The 25,367-nt window shown below is 45.1% G+C and overlaps 1 non-coding gene across 1 annotated transcript; it reads left to right on the top strand.

Moving 5' to 3' along the window:
- Window positions 1–24,160: 24,160 nt before the first annotated feature.
- LOC119930290 lies at window positions 24,161–24,298 on the top strand. Its single transcript, XR_005451771.1, has one exon. It is a non-coding gene; the product is annotated as a small nucleolar RNA SNORA7 (small nucleolar RNA).
- Window positions 24,299–25,367: the final 1,069 nt, after the last annotated feature.

Raw genomic sequence — 25,367 nt, 5'->3', positions numbered from 1 at the left:
GGAAGATATAACAAAAGTAACTGAATGACACCCCAAGAGCAACAGGCAAACAAAAGCAATATGAAGCTCCATTATAGGAAGACAGTAATTTGTCCCTGAGATCCAAGCTGATACCCTTCAAATATAGTACTTTTTCCTAACACAATCATTATCTTTAAATACAGATGAAATACAAGGGGTATGATGTACCCTTAAATGACTATAATGAACCTGCTCAGCCAACTACCCCAAGTGGCTTGTCAGAGATAATATCCATATGGAAGTTGAACGAGGGAGAAAACGATCAGCCTCGAGACGCAAGGGACCTGTTAAAACATCCTCAGAAAAAGGGGATGGGTTGATTTCAAGGCATCTATTGTACCAAGGGGTCTCGTACGGCTTCAAATCTATTAGCCTATTGATCTTCCGAAGGAGAAAACTGTCACAATCTCTTTATAGTCCAGGGGGCCACAGGCTATCTGCCCACAGTCCTGCAGAAGGCCAAGATGGAAGATAAAATCTGACACAGCGGATTACCATCAATTTGCACCCCTGCTTCATCAGAGTCCACGTATGATCATGGACTGACAACAAACAGAACTAAAAAACAAAACTTACTGTAGGGGTGCAGACCCAAGTCCTATAATCTTCCCGAGACGGTGAAATGATCCATCACCACAGACATTTCGGGAATTATGACTGCTTTTACTTTTTTCTCCAATGCTTTCACAAGCATGTGCTGTATGATACTGGACCCAAAAACAATTTGATTCTAGAACAAAATCTCTTTTCCCTTAATGAACTGTCTGATTCCATCAATTCTAAAGGGTTTAGAATAGGTTTAGAAAGCATCTGGCGGTTGGCCTGCTTAAAGGTGACTTTACCTCCTGGTTTTGCTGGGGCAGTCTCACGTTATCCTGGGCAATTCTGTCAGCATCAACATCTGTGGTTTGAGTTTTATCTTTAGTCCCAGCTCTGCCATTGACCTGCTGTGAGATCAAGGCCACGTCACTTCTCTGGACCTCAGTTTACAACATCTGCGAAATGGGGATAAGAAACCTACTCTCCCTCCTCCTCTCACCGTGATTCCCAAGAGGGATAAAGATTTTGTTTGATGAGATCAATTCATCAGTGATATTAACTGAATGCTTACTGTATGCAGAGCACTTCACTAAGCATTGGGAAAGTACAGAACAACAGAGTTGGCAGACGTGATCCCTGTCCACAATTAGTTTACAGTCTTCAGAAAGAGCTTATGGTCTCCACCTTACATCTCAACTACGACTTCGCACATATTACATTACTATGACTAATAACAATAATAATAATAATAAAAACGATTGAATTATGTTTCTGGATAGGAGCATCGAGGAAGCACGGACCAAAGCAAATGGAAGACTCTTGCGATGAAGCCGCCCACCACTCTGAAGTCCACCAAACCACATCTCTCCATCAAAACCTCTCCAAACTGCCCCCAAGTGCCATTAATGAATGGCACTGTACTAAGCCCTGAGGCAGATAAAAATGATTATATCAAGCATGGTTCCTGCTCCCTATCAGAGCCTAAGGGAGTGGGAGATTAATTAGTGAAATCTCATTTTGCAGAGGCACAGAGAAGTTAAGTGATTCAGTCAAGGTTATGCAGCATGCATGTGGTGGGGCAGAGATTAGAACCCAGGTCCGCTCTTCCCGAGCTATTTCTATTTGGCCACAGTGCTACTCACTGAAGTTCAGAGAAATCCCCATCTAACTTGTGAAAAGGGTAGCACAAGAGGAAGGGCAGTCTGATGTCTTCCCAGCACAAGGTGGGTGATCCCCACTGTGAAGCATGCTGGAAGAACAGCAATCACGGGGACCGTTTCCCCTCTCTGGGCTCCAGCCACAAAGTCTGTCATAGCTCAGAGTCTTGTGCAGTCAATAGGACAGGGAGATGGCCTCCATCTGTCAGACTGCTGTCATGACCTAAATATCTGGTCACCTTGAACATATTATTCTCATAACCTCCAGAGTTGTGAACAAGCAAATCCGTGGAAGGCTTAACTGTACCTGTTCTCTCCGTGGCAATTAGGGTGCATTTGTGCATCATTAGAGTTGCACTGAAATGCTCCGAGCTTACTAGCTCTATTTTGCTCCAGGGTCATTAGTCGGCGTGGTTCACTGCTACGAGCAAAAGAAAAGCCCATAATCTCTGTCTCACGCAGATACGGGGAGAACAGTGAAGCCACGTTCAAAGCCAGGAGCTGGAACATAAGTAAAAATTGTTCTCCTGCCACCTCTCTGCCCAACTTGGATGTTCGAATGAGCAATTGTCCCCTCCACAACCCCATGCTCATCAGGCGGATTTTACCGTCTCCCGAAGCGCTGACCCAAATCACGGGAATTGAAAATACGACGCATCTCTTTCAGTGTGAGGCTCGGGTTTCTGATTTCCTCCTCTCCAGATACTGAGGCCAAACAGACTTGGAACTTTTGACCTGGAGTCTTATTCATGCCTCCCATTCCTGTGCTGGCATCCGTGTACCGCCCTACCACCTGGAATGACAAAATCATGTACAAGAGCGATTTTTAAATCGATGACCTCATAGGACATTTGGAACATTTACTGACAGTTATTTGAGTTTGCACAAAAGGGGAAATAAAAACGTCGGGACATTACGATGCGATAAACTGAATTCATAGCACCAATCTGGCATTAAATATGGATTTAATTGATTTCAATCAATTATACGTCAACCGCTGTGGTAAAAATAAGTTAGGGAACCTCATGTCAATTTGGGGGTTATATTGTGAATAATTTAATGTCCGATCGTCTCCCCAGTTGAAGTGTTGGCTCCTCTAGGATAGGTTTCCTTTTCTCCAGCACCTAGTATGATGCATGACTTCAACTGGGTACTCAATAAATATTACCACTAATCAATCATTCATTGGTATTTATTGAGCCTTATCATGTGCAGATCTCTGTACTAAAAGCTTGGGAGAGTACAATCGATCGACCGATTACAATACAACAGAATTAGCAGACATGCTCCCTGCTCATAACGAGCTTAGAGTCTAGATGGGGAGAGAAGTATTAACAAAAATAAATGACATAATAATTTATAGGTATGTACATAAGGGCTAACAGGTTGGGGAGGATATCAAAAGCCCCAAAGTCATAGATCCAAGCTCAAAGACGCCGCAGAAGGGAAAACGAGTGAGAGGAAAAAGAGGCCCAAATCGTGGAAGTCCCTTTAGACTGTACACTCATTGTGGGCAGAGCATGTGTCTGTTATATTGTACTCTCCCAAGCGCTTAGGACAGCACTCTGCACACAGTAAGCACTCAAATACGATAGACTGACTGACTGAGATGTGACCTTAATAGTGCTTTGAAGGTGGAGAGAGTGGTGGTTTGGCATATATGGGGGAGGGAGGGAGCTCCTAGCTAGGGGAAGGATGTGGGAAAGAGGTTGGTGGCGAGATAGGTGAGGTTGGGGCACAGTGGGTAAGCTCCTGTTAAAGAAGCAGAGAGTGCAGGCTGGGCTGTAGAGGAATCACGACAACTATTACCCGAACTTCCACGGCTGCTGTTATAAGAGGACTCCCATCGTGGATAAGACTGACTGATAACAGTCTCACTGGTTCAACTTCCACAAGGCAAAAACGCCGCAATCCAAGCACCTTGACTATCCACACTTCACACTCACCATCTGAACCGGTCGATACACATGAGGTCAAACTTTTAAAATACCAGGTGGGTGCCAACAGCTGAAGCCAATTACTTAAGGATTTAACTGCTGACTGACTAGATTTCAGAGAATGCTTTATATGGGTTGTAAAGTAGATCAAGTGCACGTGGATATATAAGTTCGGTCTAATCTTTTTTCCTTTAATTACTGGCTCTCGCTGCAGGTCTTTTTTCAAGTTAGGGAAGGGTTCACTCAGAGGGCAATTTCTTTTATTGCGGGAATTTACGGCACACATGATTGCAATTTGGTTCTTGAAGCACTCTCTGCCGCTTTGTGTGAAGCGATGGAAAAATGCAACCTCAACCTTGTCACTGCAAATGCATACATCCCCAAGTAGGCTGGGCTAATTTCTTCACCATCCTCCTCATTCATTCTTTGTCCGGGAGATAAAGGGAGTCGCTATTTTCAGCATCAAGGAGGCCTCACTGCCGGAGAATGAGTCTAGGAATAACTCGGAAGGAAGATGTCAGCGTTATCTCATCAGTGTGGAGTATCTGAAAACTTCAACGTGGCCCATGGTAAGAACCTTGCAGCTCAAATGCTGTCCCAAAGCTGTCACTCAGAACTGGGCATACAAAGCCACCACTGGCAATCAACAGGCATAAACTTCCCAGGAGGCCTTTGGGATGAGCAGACATTTTGCTGGCATTTGGTCATAGGGAGGCGTAAACTTTTGGGGTGAGAAAAAACAAGGACTTATGGTCGATCTTTAAATAGATGCTTCTATCGACATATGGGCTTAGATTGCTGCTTCTAACACCTCCTTCTACTTCCTTTCTCAAGTCAGGAGTCGTTTGAAGAGAATTCCCATCAATTCTAGGCCAAATAAAGTATTTGATCGCTGCTGTAACCTCTATGAAAGTGAAAAGGCTCCTCAGACATTTAGTTCACCAATAACAATAATGGCTTTCAGGAAGTGCCTGCTCTGTGCTAAACATAATCTTGGTGCTACACAGGGCTCGACATCTAAAAGGGAAGGAGAGCCGGTGTCTTATGCTCATAACGTTTACTCCCGCCCTTCCCACGGGGAAGATTCCCCAGAGACTGGAGGAAAATAAGATCAGCCCATCAGAAAAGGTTGTGGCAAGCCAATCATCATAGTAGTAGGATTGCGATCCTGGCCCCCTTTCATTCGATAGTATTGAGTGTGTACTGTGTGCAGAGCACTGTACTAAGCGCTTGGGTAGTACAAGTCGGCAACATATAGAGACGATCCCTACCCAACACCGGGCTTACAGTCTACAAGGGGGAGACAGACGACTAAACAAAACATGCAGACAGGTGTCAAAACTGTCAGAATAAATAGAATTACAGCTATATGCACATCATTAACAAAATAAATAGAGTAGTAAATATGTACACGTAAAATAGAGTAATAAATCTGTGCTAATATATACAAATGCTGTGAGGACGGGAAGAGGATAGGGCGGGGGGGGGGGGGGAATGGGGAGGAGGAGAGGAAAAAGAGGACTCAGTCTGGGAAGGCCTCCTGGAGGAAGTGAGCTCTCAGTAGGGCTTTGAAGGGAGGAAGAGAGCTAGTTTGGCAGATGTGTGGAGGGAGGGCATTCCAGGCCAGGGGTTGAAGGCAGGACAGGTGAGAATGAGGCACAGTGAGGAGGTTATCAGCAGAGGAGCAGAGGGTGTGGGCTGGGCTGCAGAAGGAGAGAAGGGGGGTGAGGTAGGAGGGGGTGAGAGGATGGAGAGCCTTGAAGTCAAGAGTGAAGAGTTTTTACTCGATTTATATGTTGACAGGCAACCACTGGAGATTTTTGAGGAGGGGAGTGACATGCCCAGAGCGTTTCTGTACAAAGATAATACAGGCAGCGGAGTGAAGTATACACTGAAGCGGGGAGAGACAGGAGGATGGGAGGTCAGAAAGGCTGATGCAGTAATCCAGTCGGGATAGGATGAGAGATTGAATCAGCAAGGTAGCGGTTTGGATGGAGAGGAAAGGGCAGATCTTGGTGATGTTGCGGAGGTGAGACCAGCAGGTTTTGGTGACAGATTGGACTATCCAAGTCACATAAGAACAGAGATGGAATCCAGCATTGATACCACTAGGGTACACAGCATTTTTGACCTGCCAAGGCTGAGGAAATTGAGGAGCGATTTCTCTCTCCCTTGAGAGGGAAGGGCATTCTTGTGAGGCTCAGGAGACTGTCTACACAACTACCCGAGGCTGACCAGAAATTCCAACAGCCACAGAGAGGGAAATCCGGCCACAGAAAGCCAACTCTCTGAACCAAATTGCTCAGTTCGACAGACACAGAGAGGACAGAGTGGGAAGGAACCATACTGGAGCCCAAACTTCTCGATGCATTTCACACAATCACTGGGCTTGCTTTCGCTCTCAGCAGTTTAGATCAACTCTCCTGTTCACCCACTCCCTTCTGCATCACCCCTGCACTTGGATTTGCTCCCTTCATTCACCCCTCCCTCAGCCCCACACCCCTAATGTACATATCCAGAATTTATTCATTTATATCAATGTCTGTCTCCTCAGACTGTCAGCTCATTGTGGGCAGAGAACATGTCTACCAACTCTGTTATACTGTTATCTCCCAAGTGCTTAGTACATGGCTCTGTACATCATAGGCACGCAATAAATATGACATTGATCTATGACCATTGAGTTTTCTCCTTGATGTCAGATGACAAACCAACAAATTGTGCCCCTATGCTTCCTTAACAGTGCCAGATACTCCATGGGAAATGGGCCCCCAAAGGATACAACAGATAATAATTGGACTTAATAATCAATTCACTGATGGCATTTACTGAACTTTTACCATGTGCAGAGTACTTAGAAGACACTAAGCACTAGGGCAGACAGGAGATTGTCAAATTGGACAATGCTCTTGTCCCACAAGGGGGTCGCGGTTTAAATGGGAGAGAGAATGTGTATTTAATCCCCATTTTCCAGATGAGGTACCTGAGGCACAGGAAAGTGAAATGTCTAGCCAAGGGTCGCAGGGTAGGCAAGGAAGGGCAGGTAGAGAAGCAGTGTGGGTCAGTGGAAAGAGCACTTTGGGCTTCGGAGTCAGAGGTCATGGGTTCAAATCCCAGCTCCGCCAATTTTCAGCTGTGTGACTTTGGGCAAGTCACAACTTCTCTGTGCCTCAGTTACCTCATCTGTAAAATGGGGATGAAGACTGCGAGCCCCCGGTGGGACAGCCTGATCACCTTGTAACCTCCCCAGCACTTAGAACAGTGCTTTGCACACAGTGAGTGCTTACTAAATGCCATTATTATTATTATTATTAAATGGCCGAGCCAGGATTATAAACGCAGGTCCTCTTGACTCCCAGGGCCACATTCTATCCACTAGGGAACACAGAACAGTGCTTGACACATAGTAAGCACTTAAATACCATCACTACTACTGTCTCACCATAAGGAACCACAGAATTCCACCCCCAGGTATGTGTTGGGAATCACTGGTTAACCGACATGCACCGACTCCTGTTGAACCTACCCCTATGCTTTGCTCATGGGAAGCAGCATGGCGCAGTGGATAGCGCATGAGCCTGGAAGCCAGAAGGTCATGGGTTCTAATCCTGGCTCCACCACTTGTCAGCCGTGTGGCCTTGGACAAGACACGACACTTCTCTGGGCCACGGTTACCTCATCTGGAAAATGGGGACTGAGCCTGTGAGCTCTATATGGGATAGGGACTGTGTCCAACCTGATTTGCTTGTATCCACCCCAGCGCTTAGTACCGTGACTGGAACATAGTAAGTGATTAACAAATACCATAATAATTATTATTATTGTTACTCCCATCATGGCCAGCCCTTGGCAACTAACATAGTTATTGTGATTATGTATTTTAGAAAGCTAATAGCTGTGACCTTGCCAGCTGATAAGATCTGAACCAGGGGCCAAGACAAGAGAGATGGGAGAAACAGAAAGAAATGTTTCCTCCCCAGGACCAGGAGAAGGACGATTGTCAGGGATCAGAGGTGGTCAGCGATATCAAACCATCTTCGACTGCACTGAACTCTCCCAAGTGCTTGGTACAGTGCTATACACATAGTAAATGCTCAATAAACACCAGCTTATCATCAGTTCCTGGACAGATGGAGTTTGCAGTGTTTAAGCCATCAGTGGTATGTTCTGGGCACCTACCAAGTACAGAGCACTGAACTAAGGATTTGGAAGAGAACAATTGATGTACTAGGAATGATTCCTGCCCGCAAGCAGTTTATAGTCTAATGGAGAACACAGACAATAAATAGCACTCACTGAGCACATACTATGTGAAGAGCACTGTACTACATTCTCGAGAAAGAATAGATGGATTCGGCACTGCGCTAGCTTACAGTCCAGGGGAAGAAATGGACATAATCAATTAACAGTAGGTAGTGAGCATCTACTGTATGCAGAGAACTGTACTAACCACTGGTGGGGGAAGTAGAGGACGGCAATCAATGGTGTTTATTAAAACCTTACTGCATGCAGAGCACTGTACTAAGCTCTTGGGTGAGGGCAATATGATAGACTTGGGATACAAAATATCCATCCTAAATGAGCTTACAATAGCATTCTTTAGACACCCAGCTAAACTTTACCAAGTTCTTAGAACAGTGCTCTGCACAGAATATACCCTAAAATTTCATTGATTGATTTGAGAGTGAGAGAGAGAGAGAGAGAGAGAGAGAGAGAGAGAGAGAGGGTTTTATATACATATATATAATTTGATAAGTGTACACTATGTGCCAGGCACTGTAATAACTGCTGGGGTAGATACAAGTTAATTGTTGGACACAGTTCTTGTCCGACAAGGGGCTCACAGTCTTAAATCCCCGTTTCACAGATTAGGTAACCAAGGCATAGAGAAGTTAAGTGACTTGCCCAAGGTCATATAGCAGACAAGTGGCAGAGCAGAGCTAAGAACCCAGGTCCTTCTGACTCCCAGGCCATTAGGAGTGCCTGGGATGCTCTATCCACTAGGTCTTGCTGCTTCTCTAGAGGGATTGATCTACATTGTGTGCAAAGCACTGTACTAAGCTCTCAGGAGAGCACACGAGTACAATGAGCACAATTAGAAGCAGCGTGGCTCAGTGGAAAGAGCACGGGCTTTGGAGTCAGAGGTCATGGGTTCAAATCCTGCCTCCGACACTTGTCAGCTGTGTGACTCTGGGCAAGTCACAATTTCCCTATGTCTCAGTTACCTCCTCTGTATAATGGGGATTAAGGCTGTGAACCCCATGTGGGACAACCTGTTCACCTTGTAACCTCCCCAGAGCTCAGAACAGTGCATTGCACCTAGTAAGCACTTAATAAATGCCATCATTATTATTAGACACCATCCCCGCCCTCAATGAGTTTACAGTCTAGTGAGAGAGCCCATCAGACATCGTCCCCATCACCTGAGCCCTTCAGCACAAACACAGACTTAACCAGAACACGAACCACCTCCAAAGAGGTGGGCTCCCATTCAAACCCTACAGAAGATAATAATGATGTTATCTGTTAAATGTCCATGTATCAAGCAACTTCTACATACTAGAATAAATACAAGTTAATCCTAGTGGATGCAATCGCTGCCCTACATGGGGCTCACGGTCTAAGGAAGAGGGAGGAACAGGTGTCAGATACCCATTTTACAGACGAGGAAATGGTGACAAAGAATTAAGGTGACTTTCCCAAGGTCATTCAGCAGGTGACTGGCAGAGCCAGTATTAGAACACAGGGTCTCTCATCACTCTAGTGACATTTTCACTAGAGAAGCAGCGTGGCTTAGTGGAAAGGGCACAGGCTTGGGAGCCAGAGGTCGTGGGTTCTAATCCCCACTCCATCATTTGTCAGCTATATGACTCTGGACAAGTCACTTCAGTGCTTCAGTTACCTCATCTGTAAAATGGGGATTAAGACTATGAGCCCCATGTGGGATAACCTGATTACCTTGTATCTACCCCAACACCTAGAACAGTGCTTGGCACATAGTAAGCGCTTAACAAATATGATAAGTATTATTATTATTTTAAGAACCCAAAGAATGAAGGTTTTATTCTGGCAAATCATTACACAAGGGAAACAGTAAAGGGACTTTTTTGGATGTGCATTGTGGGACTTCAAAAAAAAAGAACAGTGACCTTCTTTACTTATCTTTCTCTCCCACTTCTATGGCTTTCTTGTTTTAAATCATCTTCAATAAATTATCACCTGGAAAGACCACAATGGGTCAAAATAACAATACATGAAAGCATCAGGCTCCAGGGTAGGAAAATGTTTGGGTCCATGATAAATATATGATTACAAAGTCATTTCAGGTTTGATTATTTCTGAAAGCAAAGATCTCACTGCATTGTAAGAGCTGGGTAGTTGTCTGGAACCTCTTCAAAGACAGAACAAAATGTCACCCAGCTCTATCTGCCACAATGAAACACAACGACCTTCGCAAGCTTCTCTCAGGAAATTCCAGCTGACATAAATATGCATCACCGTCTGAATATCAGACTTGAACCAAAGGAAAATGAATGCTCAGATGGAGGACGTCGAGTCGCTGTGATTAGTGATTGTTCGAAATAAAATCATAGAATATTGGAAAGGTTTCTGTATACTATTCACCTGGGTGATCACAATTTAAATACTCGCTTTTTTCACTCTGAAAGGCATTTCATCCTTTCAGAAGCTACTTTCGTACCCAGATATCACCCTTGATCTTTAGACAGAGTAATTCTTTCTATTTATTTCTCCAGCAACCACTACATGCTAGACACTGTATTAAGCTCTCATCAAAGTACATCAGAAGCAAGAAATGTCCCCTGTCCTGAAGTCACTCACAATCTGGGGGAGGAAGATGACATATGCCACTGTGAGCACTTCACTGATTTTTGTACACTATTTGTTAAGTGCTTACCACAGACCAGGCGCTGTACTAAGCGCTGAGGTAGATACAAGCTCATCAAGTTGGATGCAGTCCATGTACCACATGAGGCTTACAGTCTTAATCCCCATTTTACAGATGAGGTAACAGGCCCAGAGGAGCCAAGTGACTTGTCCAAAACCCCACAGCAGACAAGTGGCAGAGCCAACATTAGAACCCCAGTCTCACTCCCAGGCCTGTATTCAGTCTTCTAGGCCACACCGAGAAGCAGTGTGGCCAAGTCATTTCAACCCAGGATTGGATATCGGCAACCCTGGGTTCTAGAATCAGCTTTGCCACTTGTGTGCCGGGCAACCGTAAGCACATCACTCTGCTTCTCTGTGCCTCAGTTTTCTCATCTGCAAAATGGAGAGATAGTACCTGTTCTCCCTTCCCCCTTAGACCATGAGCCCTTGTGGGTCAGCACCTGCATCCAATCTGAAAATACTCCATGGGTGTTCCGAATATTATGATTGCTTAACAATTCCCTCACTTCTTACTATCACTATTCAGCACGATGAGGTCCAAGGACCTGTTAACCCTTACTTGAATTGTTTCCCCACATTTAGTGCAGTGCTTTGCCCACAGAAAGCCATTAATAAATACCACTGAACACCTCACTGATGAAAACACATTTTTTAATTCCCTTGGTGATTTTTTAATTTCTGCATCCAAAGGAGAGACACCCAAAAACACAAAAAGATCAACAGCATAGTCAGCACAGAAATGAGACACGCAGTCTGAAACACTGAAAAAGCCTCATGTCCTTCCAGAGGCTTTCCCTAAATAAGCCCCTAAATAAGCCCCCATATATCACCTATTCCCTGCTGTGTCACCCTTGCAGTGATTCAGCCCCACAGCACTTATGTACAAATCTCTAAATTCTTTAAATGTCTACTTCCCACTCTAGACCATGAGCTCCTTGTGGGCAGGTTTGGAACGTGTCTACCAACTCTGTTGGATTGTACTCTCCCAAACATTTAGCACAGTGCTCTGCACACAGGAAGCACTCAAATATCACTGATTAAGTGCTCTCCATTTCTGTGCAAGGCTCACAAATTCAACTGTGGGCTGAGGCACCCAATTCCTTGGGTCGACCTTTTTTTTTTCATTTTATTCTTTCAGTGGTATTTGTTCAGCCCTTACTATGTGTCAAGCACTGTCCTAAGTGTTGGGGCGGATCCGAGTTACAGATCAGACACAACCCCTATCCCTCATGGGACTCACCGTCTAGAGGGAGGAAGGAGGCTAGGTATCAAATCCCCATTTGGCAGTTGAAGAAATTGAGGCAGAGAAAACTTGAATGACAAACCCAAGTTCAAACAGCAAGTTTCAGAGCCAGAATTAGAACCCAGGTCCTCTCCCCACGCTTCATTCACTAGGCCATGCTGCTTCTCAACATTGAGAGAAGACTCTCCCCCCAAAACAAAGAAAAGGCAAACGACCTGAAGGGAAGCACCACGGTTAAAGATGATCTTAGCAGAGGGATTTGTCTCTCTGGGTCCGTGGGCTGCAATTTGCTTCCACAACATATTTGTAGCTGCTCTTAGCCTGTTCCAGGCCACTTAACCAGATTAAAACCTACAGAAGGTCATCGGTAGAAATCTCTCCACCAGCCGATTAGTCCCAGGACATTATGGAGTGGAGGTAATGTGCCTTTTTCTCATGTGCTTGGCTAAATTGCTCAGAAGAGCCACAGAGCTTGCTGAGGCTTCTTACCCGTGGGCCTCCAGAGCAGAGAATCCTTGTTATCTACTACTTTCCCTGTTATCTACTACATCCCTACTTTCATCCAATGTCCCTCTGACCATTAGGGTAAGGGCAGCAGGACCGAGGGAAGCGGCCGGGAAGATCCAGGTGGGGAGGACTGGAAGCCGCTGGCAGCTCTTAAAAGTCCCCAATTCAAAATCGCCTCCGGCTCACAGGTGCATCGTGATAACAGACACGATTTCCCCACAGAACCAGGCCCTGTGCTCTCACGATTCCCAGGAGGGTCCCTCACCGTCGTAACCTCTCTTTACACGGCCCAGAAGGACCCCCAGTTCCGTGTGTCCGCTGGCTTTCTTAGATAAATGGAGAACATGTTCTCCCTGCCTGGTGGTAAACCTTAATTCCATTCGGTGATATTGGCTCACAGGAATCAACTGGACCCCTATCTGATTAACTGAGTTTCGTGAATCTACCTGATACTGAGGAAGAGTCCAACATGATCATCTTGTGTCTACCTATGTGCTTAGTTCAGTACTTGGCACAAACTGAGTGCTTAACAAGAGAAGCAGCATTGGAGCAGTGATTAGAGCACGGGGTTTCTAATCCTGATTCTGCCACTTGTCTGCTGTGTGATCTTGGGTAAGTCACTTCTCTGTGTTTGTTACCTCATCTGTAAAATGGAGATTAAGACTGTGAGCTCCATGTGGGACATGGGCTGTGTTCAACCTGATTATCTTGTATCTTCCCCAGTGCTCAGTACAGTGCCTGGAACACAGTAAAAGCTTAACAAATACCATTTTAAAAAGTTAAAAAAGAATACTAACAACTGTGGCATTTATTTAGTGTTTATTGTGTACTGAACTCCATGCTACAGGCTAGAATAGATACAGGATAATCATGTCATACCCAAGAGAAGCATCGTGGCCTAGTTCAAAGAGCATTCATTACTTCAATCATATTTATTGAGTGCTCACTGTGTGTGAAGCACTGTACTAAGCACTTGGGAGAGTACAATACAACAGGCATATTCCTGCCCACAGTGAGCTCACAGTCTAGAGCACAGGCCTGGGAGTCAGAGGATCTGGGTTCGAATACCAGCTCCACTACTTTGCTATGGGCCTTTGGCAGTTCACCTCGCCTCTCTCTGTCTGTTTCCTCATCTGTAAAATGGGAATTACGTCACTGTTCTCCCTCCCCTTATTGTGCACCCCATGCCAGGCAGGGACTGAGTTTGATCTGCTTATCTTGTACCTACTGCACGGCTTAGTAAGCACATGGCACACAGTAACACTTAAATTCCACCCCTATTATTCATTCAGATTGGGTCATAGGTCCTACTCAATCTAGGAAGGAGTGGCATGGGGCTGGGAATGGTCAAAATAGATTCATTTCCACTCGTGGTCTAGTGGAAAGAGCCCGGGCCTCTGAGTCATATGACTTGGGATTCCAATCCCTGCTCCACCACTTCCCTGCTGAGGACCTTGAGCAATAAGTGCTCAATAAACACGACTAACTGAAGTCACCTCACTTCCATAAGTCTGTTACCTCATTTACAAATTAGAAATTCAATACCTGTTCTCTGTCTCCCTTAGACCGTGAGCCTCCCCACCTCGCCCCCCCCCCCCCCCCCGCCCCCGCTGAACAGGGACTGTGACAAATCCCAGTCCTTAACACAGTGCTTGGCACATATTTAGCACTTAAATACTACCATTATTATTATGATGCACTGATCATCAGAATGAAGAAGCGAACAATAAGGAGATGATTAAAATCAAATTCATCTTCCCCTCCAAATTTGCACTGCTCAACTGCTCAAGGATTCATTATTTCTTATTAACACTCTCTATTCCACCTGGTCAACAGTTTACGGGGTGAATCAGGGTTAATAGTGGGGCATGTATATAGGGGAGAGAGAGAAATAGCATGCACAAATATGAGAGAGCGTGTGCACAATAGCAGATATCAGAGCAGATCTATTACCAACAGCCCAAGTCAGTTTACTCAGTTTCTATCAGACAAGATCTGGGAGATTAAGGGTAGGGCAAAGCCACATCACCTCCTCTGGTTCAGCTGCTGCCTAAAACAGTAATCTGGAAATTGTCTGTGGCTACAAAATTCCACATCTCTGGGTGCTGAGAAACAGTATGATAATAATGATGACCATCATCATAATAAAAATAATAACAACAATGATACTTGTTAAACACTATGTATTAAAGACTATTTTAAGTGCTGGGGCAAATAAAAGCTTATCAGGTTCATTCATTCAAGTATATTTATTGAGCGTTTACTGTGTGCAGAGTACTGCACTAAGTGCTTAGCACTGTATTGTTCAATCCATCATATTTATTGAGCACTTACTGTGTGCAGAGCACTGTACTAAGTCCCTGTCCCACATGGAGGTCACAGTCTTAATCCCCATTTTACAGATCAGGGAACTGAGGCACAGAGAAGTGAAGAAGTAAGCGACTTTGCCAAGGTCACACAGCAGGCAAATGGAGGACCTGAGATTAGAATCTGTTTTGTTGTCTGTCTCCCCCTTCTAGACTGAGCCCGTTGTTGGGTAGGGACCATCTCTATATGTTGCCGACTTGGACTTTCCAAGCACTTAGTACAGTGCTCTGCACACAGTAAGCGCTCAATAAATATGATCGAATGAATGAAGTGGCTTGCCCAAGGTGACAGAGCAGAGGAACGGGGGAGCAGGGTTTGGAACCCAGGTCCTCTCACTCCCAAGCCCTTACTCTTTCCACTGGATCACACCACTTCCCTGAACTTTAATCCTTCCCCCTCCACATATAGGATTCCAAATACTCCCCTCACATATATGAGTGTAGAATGTTATGGTCCCAGCAATTTTAGAACCCACAAAAATGTAGTATCTAGTAAAATTCTCTGTATTAAATCTAATTCCATTCATCAGACTACACAATCAGCCTAGTGTATTGACATTTTTATCTGCCACGGTGGTGAAATACATGTGTGCATGAGTTAGATCTTGAATTATACAACAAGGCACACCCGAATGATAGGTAGACAGCGAGAGTTGTTGAGAGTTCAGGTTGCCAAGCCTACCTTTGAAATATAGAGCAGCACAAGCTGTAATTCAATATCAAAATATTTGTTTTTTGAAATTACTCTACTGTGCAATTACCACCTAAGTGCTGGGGTGAGATTCATGAGAACAAAAGAGAAGGTTGTTATTAAAATTTTCATTTCAAATACTTACAGCCAAAATCAATTTCAGTCGGCTTAAGAATGCTCTTGGGCCTCCGTATCCTGCTCTTATTCTGAATTGATCACATCCCCTCCCAAGAAATGTGGAAAACGTGATGTGGCCCGGTGGAAAAAGCCCAGACGTGGGAATCAGAGGACTTGGGTTCTAGTACCCGCTCTGCCACTTGTCTGCTGAATGTGACCTTGGGCAGGTCGCGACTTCCCTCTGCCTCAGTGTCTTTATCTGTAAAATGGGGGTGAAATACCTGTTCTTCCTCCAATTTGCATTGCATGTCAGGGAATTACATCTGACCTGCTCGATTTTCATCTGCCCCACATACTTAGTACAGTTCTTGGCACATAGCCCTTAAATACCACAGTTACTATTATCAATCAGACAGTTACATTCATCGAGAGCTTACTGTGTGCACAGCACTTGAACTTATTACCATCATGGCTATGGAAACACCCCCTTCCCTCTCAAACTAGGTTCGGGTGAGAAACTTAATTTTTTCATAAAGATGATCATTTTGATCTTGTGATTCATTCCTGAAAAATAGGTCTCGCAATGAAACTTTTGAATCAGATTAGGCCTGGAATTTAAATATTGCAGATCTGTTCTCCATTCAGAATCTTTATCAGCAGATCATCTGCAGCTAGCACATATCAGAGGAGAGAAACAGTAGTGCTTTTAACTGGAACAATTTACCAACAAAACCAACAGTACACCCAGGGGCAACTAAGATTCCAACAGGAACTGATGTTTTTATTTTATATATTTTTTTGGGTATTAGTTAAGCCCTCACTATGAGAAGCACCGTGGCTTAGTGGAAACAGCACAGGCTTGGGAATAAGAGGTCGTGGGTTCTAATCCAAGCTCCACCACTTGTCAGCTGTGTGACTCCGGGCAAGTCACTTGACTTTTCTGTGCTTCAGTTACCTCATCTGTAAAATGGGGATTAAGACTGTGAGCCCCATGTGGGACAACCTGATCACCTTGTATCTATCCCAGTGCTAACAACAAGTGCTTGGCACATAGCGCTTAACAATTATTATTATTGTTATAATATTCCAGGCACTATACTAAGCACCAGGATACACACAAGCTTTATCAGGTTGGACACAGTTCCTGTCCCACTTTGGGGTCACAGCCATAACACCAATTTTGCAGGAGAGATAACTGAGGCCCTGAGAAGTGAAGTGACTTGCCCAAGGCCACATAGCAGTCAGGTAGTGGAGTCTGCATTAGAATTCAGGTCTTTCTGACTCCCAAGCCCGTGCTCTATCTGCTAGGCTGTGCTGCTTCTCTGCTTTAACATTCACTAATAACCCATGAAAATTTCTGTTGTGGAGACAAAAGGGAAAACAATCCAAAGATTGTCCACTCCTTGCTAGCCTGCAAGATCCTTGAGGGCATCTGTCAATAGGATTTACTGAGTGCTTACTCTATGCAGAGCACTGTAGTAAGCCCCTGGAAGAATTCATTTTTTACAATCAAAGAGTTCAGTGCTAACAATCAAAGTATTTGGTACAGTGCTCTGTATATAGTAAGCTGTCAACAGACACCGCTGGATGATTTGATCCATAGACTGTCAGGGAACAGTTGCAGGAATATTAGTAGTAGTAATGGTGACACTGTGAGAGAACTCACCTAGCAGACCTGTAAAAACTCTCCCCAATGGAAAGCCCATAGAGTCTCCCGTAAAAAAGGACTCAGGACTCAAATGAAGATGGTACTCTTCATTTCCCATCCCCTCTGGATTTGCTGTGATTTTTATTCATCAATCAATAGTGCTCACTGAGCACCTTTTTCCTGGTATTTGTTAAGGGCTTACTATGTGCCAGGCACTGTACTAAGCACTAGAGTAGATATAAACTAAATAGGTTGGATAAAGTCCATGTTCCACATTGGCCTCACAGTCTTAATCCCCATTTTACAGATGAGATCACCAAGGCACAGAGAAGTGAAGCAACTTGTCCAAAGTCACACAGCAGACTAGTGGCAGAGCTGGGCTTAGAATTCAGGTTCTCTAAGTTCCCGGCCTGTGCTTCATCCACTAGGTCACGCTGCTTCCTCCAGGGGATGTGCACTACCTAAGACACTAGGAAGAGTACAATAGTACCAAGACCTGGTCCCTGCCCTCAAAGAATGTAGAGAAGAGATTTATTAGTCAGACACCTGTATTCTGTTGCCTCCCGCTAGCACTCTGTCCCGCTAAATGCCCGCAAGAAAAGTGGGAGGGCCGCCTAACCTGCTGAATATGTTTCAATGAATTAGTGCTATTTCTTTAGTTCTTACCGTGTGCACAGCACTGTACGAAGCACTTGGGAAGAACCTTGAGAATCTTTGAAATAATGAGTATGCTTTTAAATGGATAATTTGATGTCAATGTCATTATTGAGCTCATTTCTCCCGTGACCCAAATGATGACAGAACACATAAAACACCACCAAGATCTTATTAAAATGGTCCTAAATTATTTGCAGAAGATTCAGTCATTGTAATAATTTGCCAGAAGGCTAAAGAGTCCCGATCTTCAATCAGAGTTTCATGTGCACTGAATTTTCTATTTCGATATTTGCCCCAACCCCACAGCACTTATGTACTTTTCTTAATATTATATATTGTAAATTACTTATTCATTCATATAATAATAATAATAATGGCATTTATTAAGCGCTATGTGCAAAGCACTGTTCTAAGTGCTGGGGAGTTTAGAAGGTGATCAGGTTGTCCTACGGCGGGCTCACAGTCTTAATCCCCATTTTCCAGATGAGGGAACTGAGGCCCAGAGAAGTGAAGTGACTTGCCCAAAGTCACACTGCTGACAAGTGGCGGAGCCGGGATTTGAACCCATGACTTCTGACTCCAAAGCCCGGGCTCTTTCCACTGAGCCACGCTGCTTCCCCATAATATGAATGGTAGACATTCATATTAATGCCTGTCACTCCCTCTAGACTGTAAACTCATTTGGGAAGGGAAAATATCTGCTAAATCTGTTGCAGTGTACTTTACCCTGTATTCTTTTCTGATCTCCCAACCTCCTGTCTCACCCCACTTCAGTCTACACCTCATTCTGCTGCCCAGATTATCTGCTTCTATTATCTAGTTTAGTGGAAAAAGCCCGGGCTTGGAAGTCAGAGGTCGTGGGTTCTAATCCCAGCTCTGCCACTTGTATGCTGTGTGATCTTGGGCAAGTCATTTAACTTCTTTGTGCCTCAGTTACCTTATCTGGAAAATAGGGATTAAGACTGTAAACTCCCCATGGAACAACCTGATTACCTTGCATCTACCTCAGCACTTAGAACAGTGCTTTGCACATAGTAAGTGTTTAACAAATACCATTATCATTATTATATCTACTTTAAAAATCTCTGTGGACCACTATACATACTTAACTAATGGGCAGGTACCATGTGCTTCAAACCCCATTCCCTCTCATCTTATGAAATCTCTCGCCCCTTCCCTTCTCCCCTCCTTAACTTCCATCTTCAACCGCTCACTCTCCCCGGTTCCTTCCCCTCTGCCTTCAAACATGCCCACTTCTCCCCCATCCTAAAAAAAAACCCCTCTCTTGACCCCACCTCCCCTTCTAGTTATCACCCTATCTCGCTCCTACCATTCCTTTCCAAACTCCTAGTATGAGTCGTGTTCTCCCGCTGCCTCGAATTCCTCAACGCCAACTCTCTCCTTGACGCCCTCCAATCTGGCTTCCGTCCCCTACACTCCACCAAAACTGCCCTCTCAAAGGTCACCAATGACCTCCTGCTTGCCAAATCAAATGGCTCCTACTCTACCCTGATCCTCCTCAACCTCTCAGCTGCCTTAGACACTGTGGACCACCCATTTCTCCTCCACACGCTACCCAACCTTGGCATCACAGACTCCATCCTCTCCTGGTTCTCTTCTTATCTCTCTGACCATTCATTCACAGTCTCCTTTGCGGGCTCCTCCTCCCCCTCCCATCCCCTTACAGTACGAGTTCCTCAAGGGTCAGTTCTTGGTCCCCTTCTATTCTCTATCTACACTCACTCGCTTGGTGACCTCATTCGCTCCCAAGGCTTCAACTATCGTCTCTACGCTGATGACACCCAAATCTACATCTCTGCTCTTGCTCTCTCTCCCTCCCTCCAGGCTTGTATCTCCTCCTGCCTTCAGCACATCTCCATCTGGATGTCTGCCTGCCCTCTAAAACTCAATATGTCAAAGACTAAGCTCCTTATCTTCCCTTCCAAACCCTGTCCTCTCCCTGACTTTCCTGTCACTGTAGACGGCACTGCCATCCTTCCCATCTCACAAGCCCGCAACCTTGGTGTCATCCTCGACTCCACTCTCTCATTCACCCCACACATCCAATCAGTCACCAAAACCTGCCTGTCTCACCTCCACAACATCGCCAAGATCTGCCCTTTCCTCTCCATCCAAACCGCTACCTTGCTGGTTCAATCTCTTACCATATCCTGACTGGATTACTGCATCAACCTCCTCTCTCATCTCCCATCCTCCTGTCTCTCCCCACTTCAGTCTATACTTCACTCGGCTACCCAGATCATCTTTGTACAGAAACGCTCTGGGTATGTTACTCCCCTCCTCAAAAATCTCCAGTGGCTGCCAGTCAACCTACGCATCAAGCAAAAACTACTCACTCTCGGCTTCAAGGCTCTCCATCACCTCGCCCCCTCCTACCTCACACCTCCCTTCTCTACTTCTACAGCACAGCCTGCACACTCCGCTCCCCTGCTGCTAACCTCCTCACTGTGCCTCTCTCACCTGTCCCGCCGTCAACCCCCTTGCCTGTAATGCCCTCCCTCTGCCCATCCTCCAAGCTAGCTCTCTTCCTCCCTTCAAAGCCCTACTGTGAGCTCACCTCCTCCAAGAGGCCTTCCCAGACTGATCCCCCTTTTTCCTCTCCTCCCCCATCCCCCCGCCCTACCTCCTTCCCCTCCCCACAGCACTTGTATATATGTACAGATTTATTACTCTATTTTACTCATACATATTTACTATTCTATTTATTTTGTTAATGATGTGCATATAGTTTTAGTTCTATTTGTTCTGATGATTTTGACACCTGTCTACATGTTATGTTTTGTTGTCTGTCTCCCCCTTCTAGACTGTGAGCCCATTGTTGGGTAGGGCCTGTCTCTATATATTGCTAACTTGTACTTCCCAAGCGCTCAGTACAGTGTTCTGCACACAGTAGGCGCTCAATAAATACGAATGAATGAATGAATGCGTAACAAGCATCATGGCCTAGTGGATAGAGCACGGTCCTGGTAGTCAGAGGGTCATAGGTTCTATTCCAGGTTCCCTCACTTGTCTGCTGTGTGGCCTTGCCCAAGACAACTTCTCTGGGCCTTGGTTTCCTCCTCTGTAAAATAGGGATTAAGAATGTAAGCCCTATGGGCAACAGGGACTGTATCCAACCTGATTAACTTCTATCTACCCCAGTGCTTAGAACAGTGTTTGGCACATAGTAAGCATTTAACAAGTACCATAATTATTATTATGTCTACCAATTCTGCTATATTGTACTCTCCCCAATGCACAATACAGTGTTCTGCACTCAGTAAGCACTCAATAAATAAAATTGACTGAGTTTCTAAAAAGTGCACAGGTAATTTACTCACAGCAACTAACTTGCTGCACAACTCTCCCCCTCTAGACTTATTTTGGTCTCGCCCAAACATTTAGGACAGAAGCTCCCAATAAATACGTCTGCTTGATTTATTGAAGCAGCATGGACTAGTGGGAAGAGCGCAGGACTGGGCATCAAAAGACATGAGTTCTAATCTCTGCTCCTCTATTTGCCTACTTAGTTGTCTTAAGCAAATCACTTGACTTTTCTAGGCCTCAGTTCCCTTATCTGTAAAAATGAGAAGATACCTGGCCCTCCTCCCTTTTGAATATGAATCGTAGAGTTGGTACATCAATCCCTGCCCACAAGGGCCTTAAAGCTTAGAAGGAGAGACTGCCAATAAAAGAAATTACAGATAAAGGAAAAGGCTGAACAAAAGGATAGGTACAAAAGGGCTGGGGTGAATATCAAGTACTTAAAACATACAGATCCAAGTGTATAAGCAATGCAGAGGCGAGAAGTAGGGGAAATTGGGGTCTCTTGGAATGAGGTGTGAATTTTAGGAGCAATTTGAAGGTGGGGAGAATGGGGGTCTGTCATATATGAACAAGGAGGGAGTTCCAGGCCTGAAGGAAGATGCAGGCAAGGGCTGGCGGCAAGAGGGGCGAGATGCAGGATCAGGGAGTGGGCTGGCATCACAGGAGCGAAGTCTGTGGTTTAGGTAACAATGGTGAAGCAGCGTGGCTCAGTGGAAAGAGCATTGGCTTTGGAGTCAGAGGTCATGGGTTCAAATCTCAGCTCCAGCAACAATCAGCTGTGTGACTTTGGGCAAGTCACTTCACTTCTCTGTGCCTCAGTTACCTCATCTGTAAAATGGGGATTAAAACTGTGAGCCCCTGCGGGACAACCTGATCACCTTATAACCTCCCCAGTGCTTAGAACAGTGCTTTGCACATAGTAAGCGCTTAACAAATACCATCATTATTATTATTATTATTACTCCAATGACATTTCAATCCAGGGGAATAGCTCCTCACCCAAGCAAATGGCATGTGGTGGCTCACTTGGTCTCGGTATCTGGTTTCAATCTCAGTGATGTTAAAGATGACTGGCCTTTGATTGGAAGTTAGTGAACGATGAGGCTTCCAGTTGGAGAAGTGGACATGTGAAGACTTCAAATCGTAAGGCCAGCTGTTCAGGTGCACAAAGATACCGGATCTTGATAATAATAATGGTAACAATTGTGGTCTGTCTCAAGTGTTTACTGTGTGCCAGTCACTATTCTAAGCATTGGGGTCTATTCACGTATATTGGGTTGGGCATAGTTTCTGTCCCACCAGGGGCTCACAGTCTTAATCCCCATTTTACAGAGGAGGTAACAGGCATGGAGAAGTGAAGTGATTTTCCTTAAGTCACAGAGCAGACAAGTGGCAGAGCCGAGACTGAAATCCAGGCCCTTATGACTCCCAGACCGGAGCTCTATCCACTAGGCCACGCTTTTTCCCAAGGGCCAAGAGACTCACATGGGAATCCCTAGATTAGGCCATGGTCAAAACTGATTTGCCAGGCACGACCTCAAAATGAGCTCCCTTAGACCCTAAGCTTGTTGTGGGCAGGGCACCTGTCTAGCACCTCTGTTGCACTGGACTCTTCCAAGTGCTTCATACAGTGCTCTGCACACAGAAAGATTGAGCGATTGATCAAAAGGCGGCTTTAGTTACTTTAGACATTGATCTGTAGTGACATTTCCTCACTTTGCTAGGAAAGTTATCCGATAGGCAGCACTCAGCACAATCCTGAGCTTAGTACAGTGCCTGCCAGATAGTAAGCACTTCACAAATACCATTAGAAAAAAAATTCTAGTGGGTGCCCAATAAATGCTTTTACCACTGCAATGATGACAGATAGCTAGAAGTACCTTACATTTTTCATGGAGCAATAACAGCCCTGGGCATCTATTATTCACTTTAGAATGAGAAACCAGTTTGCCTGCAGATCTCCAGACTTTAAACTTGTTATGGGCAGGGAACTCGTCTGCTTAATTCTGTTGGATTATCCTCTCTCAAGTGCTTAGTACAGTGATCTGTATATCGTAAGCATTCAACAAGTACCACGGACAGATTGATTAATCAATAGATTGCACCAAGCATTAATCGTTAACGCTCTGAATAACTAATGAAGTGGCTACCACTGACAGGCAACCTTACCCTAAATAAGCAGACACAGATTTCTCAAGCTCAGTCCAGACTCCTTTGGTCTTTATCCAGGATGCCTGCTCATTCGGGGTTTCTAAACTACGTCTGGGGCCCCGGTTGACTCCCTGTGTCATCTGAAAGCGTTTTGATCGAATCCAAGAGGCAGCTTGAAAAATCCATCTTGCATTCCTTATGCGGAGAGGGGCAGGGCATTTGAGTCTCCCGGTTGTTGATATATAGCCTCCAGTGGGTCGAGGGAAAAGATACCGAATCTGGAAATGTATTATTGCCAATAGCCTGCATGACCTTTACTTTAACTGCGTCTGGGCTCTCAGTAATAATCCGAGGCTGTGCTTTCCGTGATAGAATGGAAGAGTTTGCATACTGAGGCTCTAGGTCTCCTTGAAAATGTTCAGAAATCACAGTCATTTGTTCCTGCTTGTCAGAGCAAGGCCTGCTCCAAAAGGCTATTTGTTTTTGGCTGGAAGATGAAGAGCAGAGATACTCCACTTTTCGACCGAATGGCTTAGAGTCTCTCGGGGTAAACCGGCCAACGGACTTAGAGGTTGAAAACCTTCTTCTGTTCTGGGCAGCTGGTCTGTAATGACTCTGCCCTTCACCCTGGTAGTAGACAGTTGTGGAACAGGATGAAATAGTCATAAGAGCAGTGTTTCCTAAGTGCTTTCTGGATGCTACGCACTAGAATGAATACACAGGTGGGAATTAGACTTAGTTCCTGTTCCTCAAGGACTGTCCCCTGAGGCTCACGATCTAAGGCATAGTGTTTTATCTTGGACCTGAGGACCCAGCACTATAAACAGGTCTCTTTCAATCAAGAAATCAGTAATGTGCAGAACATTTGGTAGAGCACTATATAAATAGTCCCCTCTCAGGATCCAACTAGGAGAGTTTCCAGTACTCTACCAGTCATGACTACAAGAGGGAGAGTCAAGCAGAGGCATACCCATTCCATTCCTAGCCTGGCCAGTGGCTAGTGAAGAGAAGGCAATCTGCTACAAGTCAAAACTCCCCTGGATTGGGCAGCAGGGGCACGGGAGAGAGTCGAGGGCAGAGACTCATTTACTGCACATAAGGAGGCAATGGTAAACCACTTGCATATTTTTACCAAGAAAATTCTATGGATACACTGCCAGAATGATTGCAGATGGAAGTGGGGCATTCTGGGAGAGATGTATCTAGGGCGTCGCTACGGGTAGGACATGACTTGACAGCAAAAGACAACAACAACAGAAACAGCAGGCATGGTCCCGGCCCTCCAGTAGCTTACCTTACAGCCCACCGAGTGCAGAGTGCTGTAGTTAATGCTTGGGAAAGAACAATTACGGGGGTAGAAAATATCTCTGCCCTTAAGAAGCTCGCAATGTACTGGGTGAAGAGCACTGTCCTTACTGGGTGTGAGAGTACAAAAAAGTAGACAGAATTTCTCCTCCCAAGAGTTTATAGTCTACCCTGCCCTTAAGGAGTTTACAGTCTAATGTGGGCAGAGAACCATATAAAGTAGTTGGGAAAGTGCAATGAGTTAGTAGACACGATTCCTGCCCCCAAGAAGCTTACAGTCGACTGTGTGTCCAGCACTGCACTGAACACTTGGGAGAATACAAGAGAGTTAGTAGAATTGGGAAGCATCATGGCTTTTTGGAAACAGTACGGGCCTGGGAATAAGAGGATCTGGGTTCTAATTCCAGCCCCGCCATTTGTCTCCTGTGTAATCTTGGTCAAGTCACTTATCTTTTCTGGGCCTCAATTGCCTCATCTGCAAAATGGGGATTCAATACCTGTGTTTCCTCCTCCTTAGACTTTGAATCCCATGTGGTACGTGCTTACCTTTTATCTACCCCAGCATGGCCTAATGAATACAGCATGGGCCTAGGAGTCAGGAGTACCTGGGTTCTAATCCTGGCTCTGCCACTTGTCCGTTGTGGGACCTTCGGCAAGTCACTTCACTTCTCTGGGCCTCAGTTACCTCATATGCAAATTGGGGATTAAGACTGTGAGCCCCACGTGGGACAAGGACTGTGTCCAACCAAATTTACTTGCATCTGTCTGAGCACTTAGTACAGTATCTTAAC

The sequence above is a fragment of the Tachyglossus aculeatus genome, chromosome 6 (genome assembly GCF_015852505.1).
Source record: "Tachyglossus aculeatus isolate mTacAcu1 chromosome 6, mTacAcu1.pri, whole genome shotgun sequence".
Lineage (NCBI taxonomy): Eukaryota > Metazoa > Chordata > Mammalia > Monotremata > Tachyglossidae > Tachyglossus > Tachyglossus aculeatus.
This window is presented reverse-complemented; position numbering and strand designations above follow the sequence as displayed.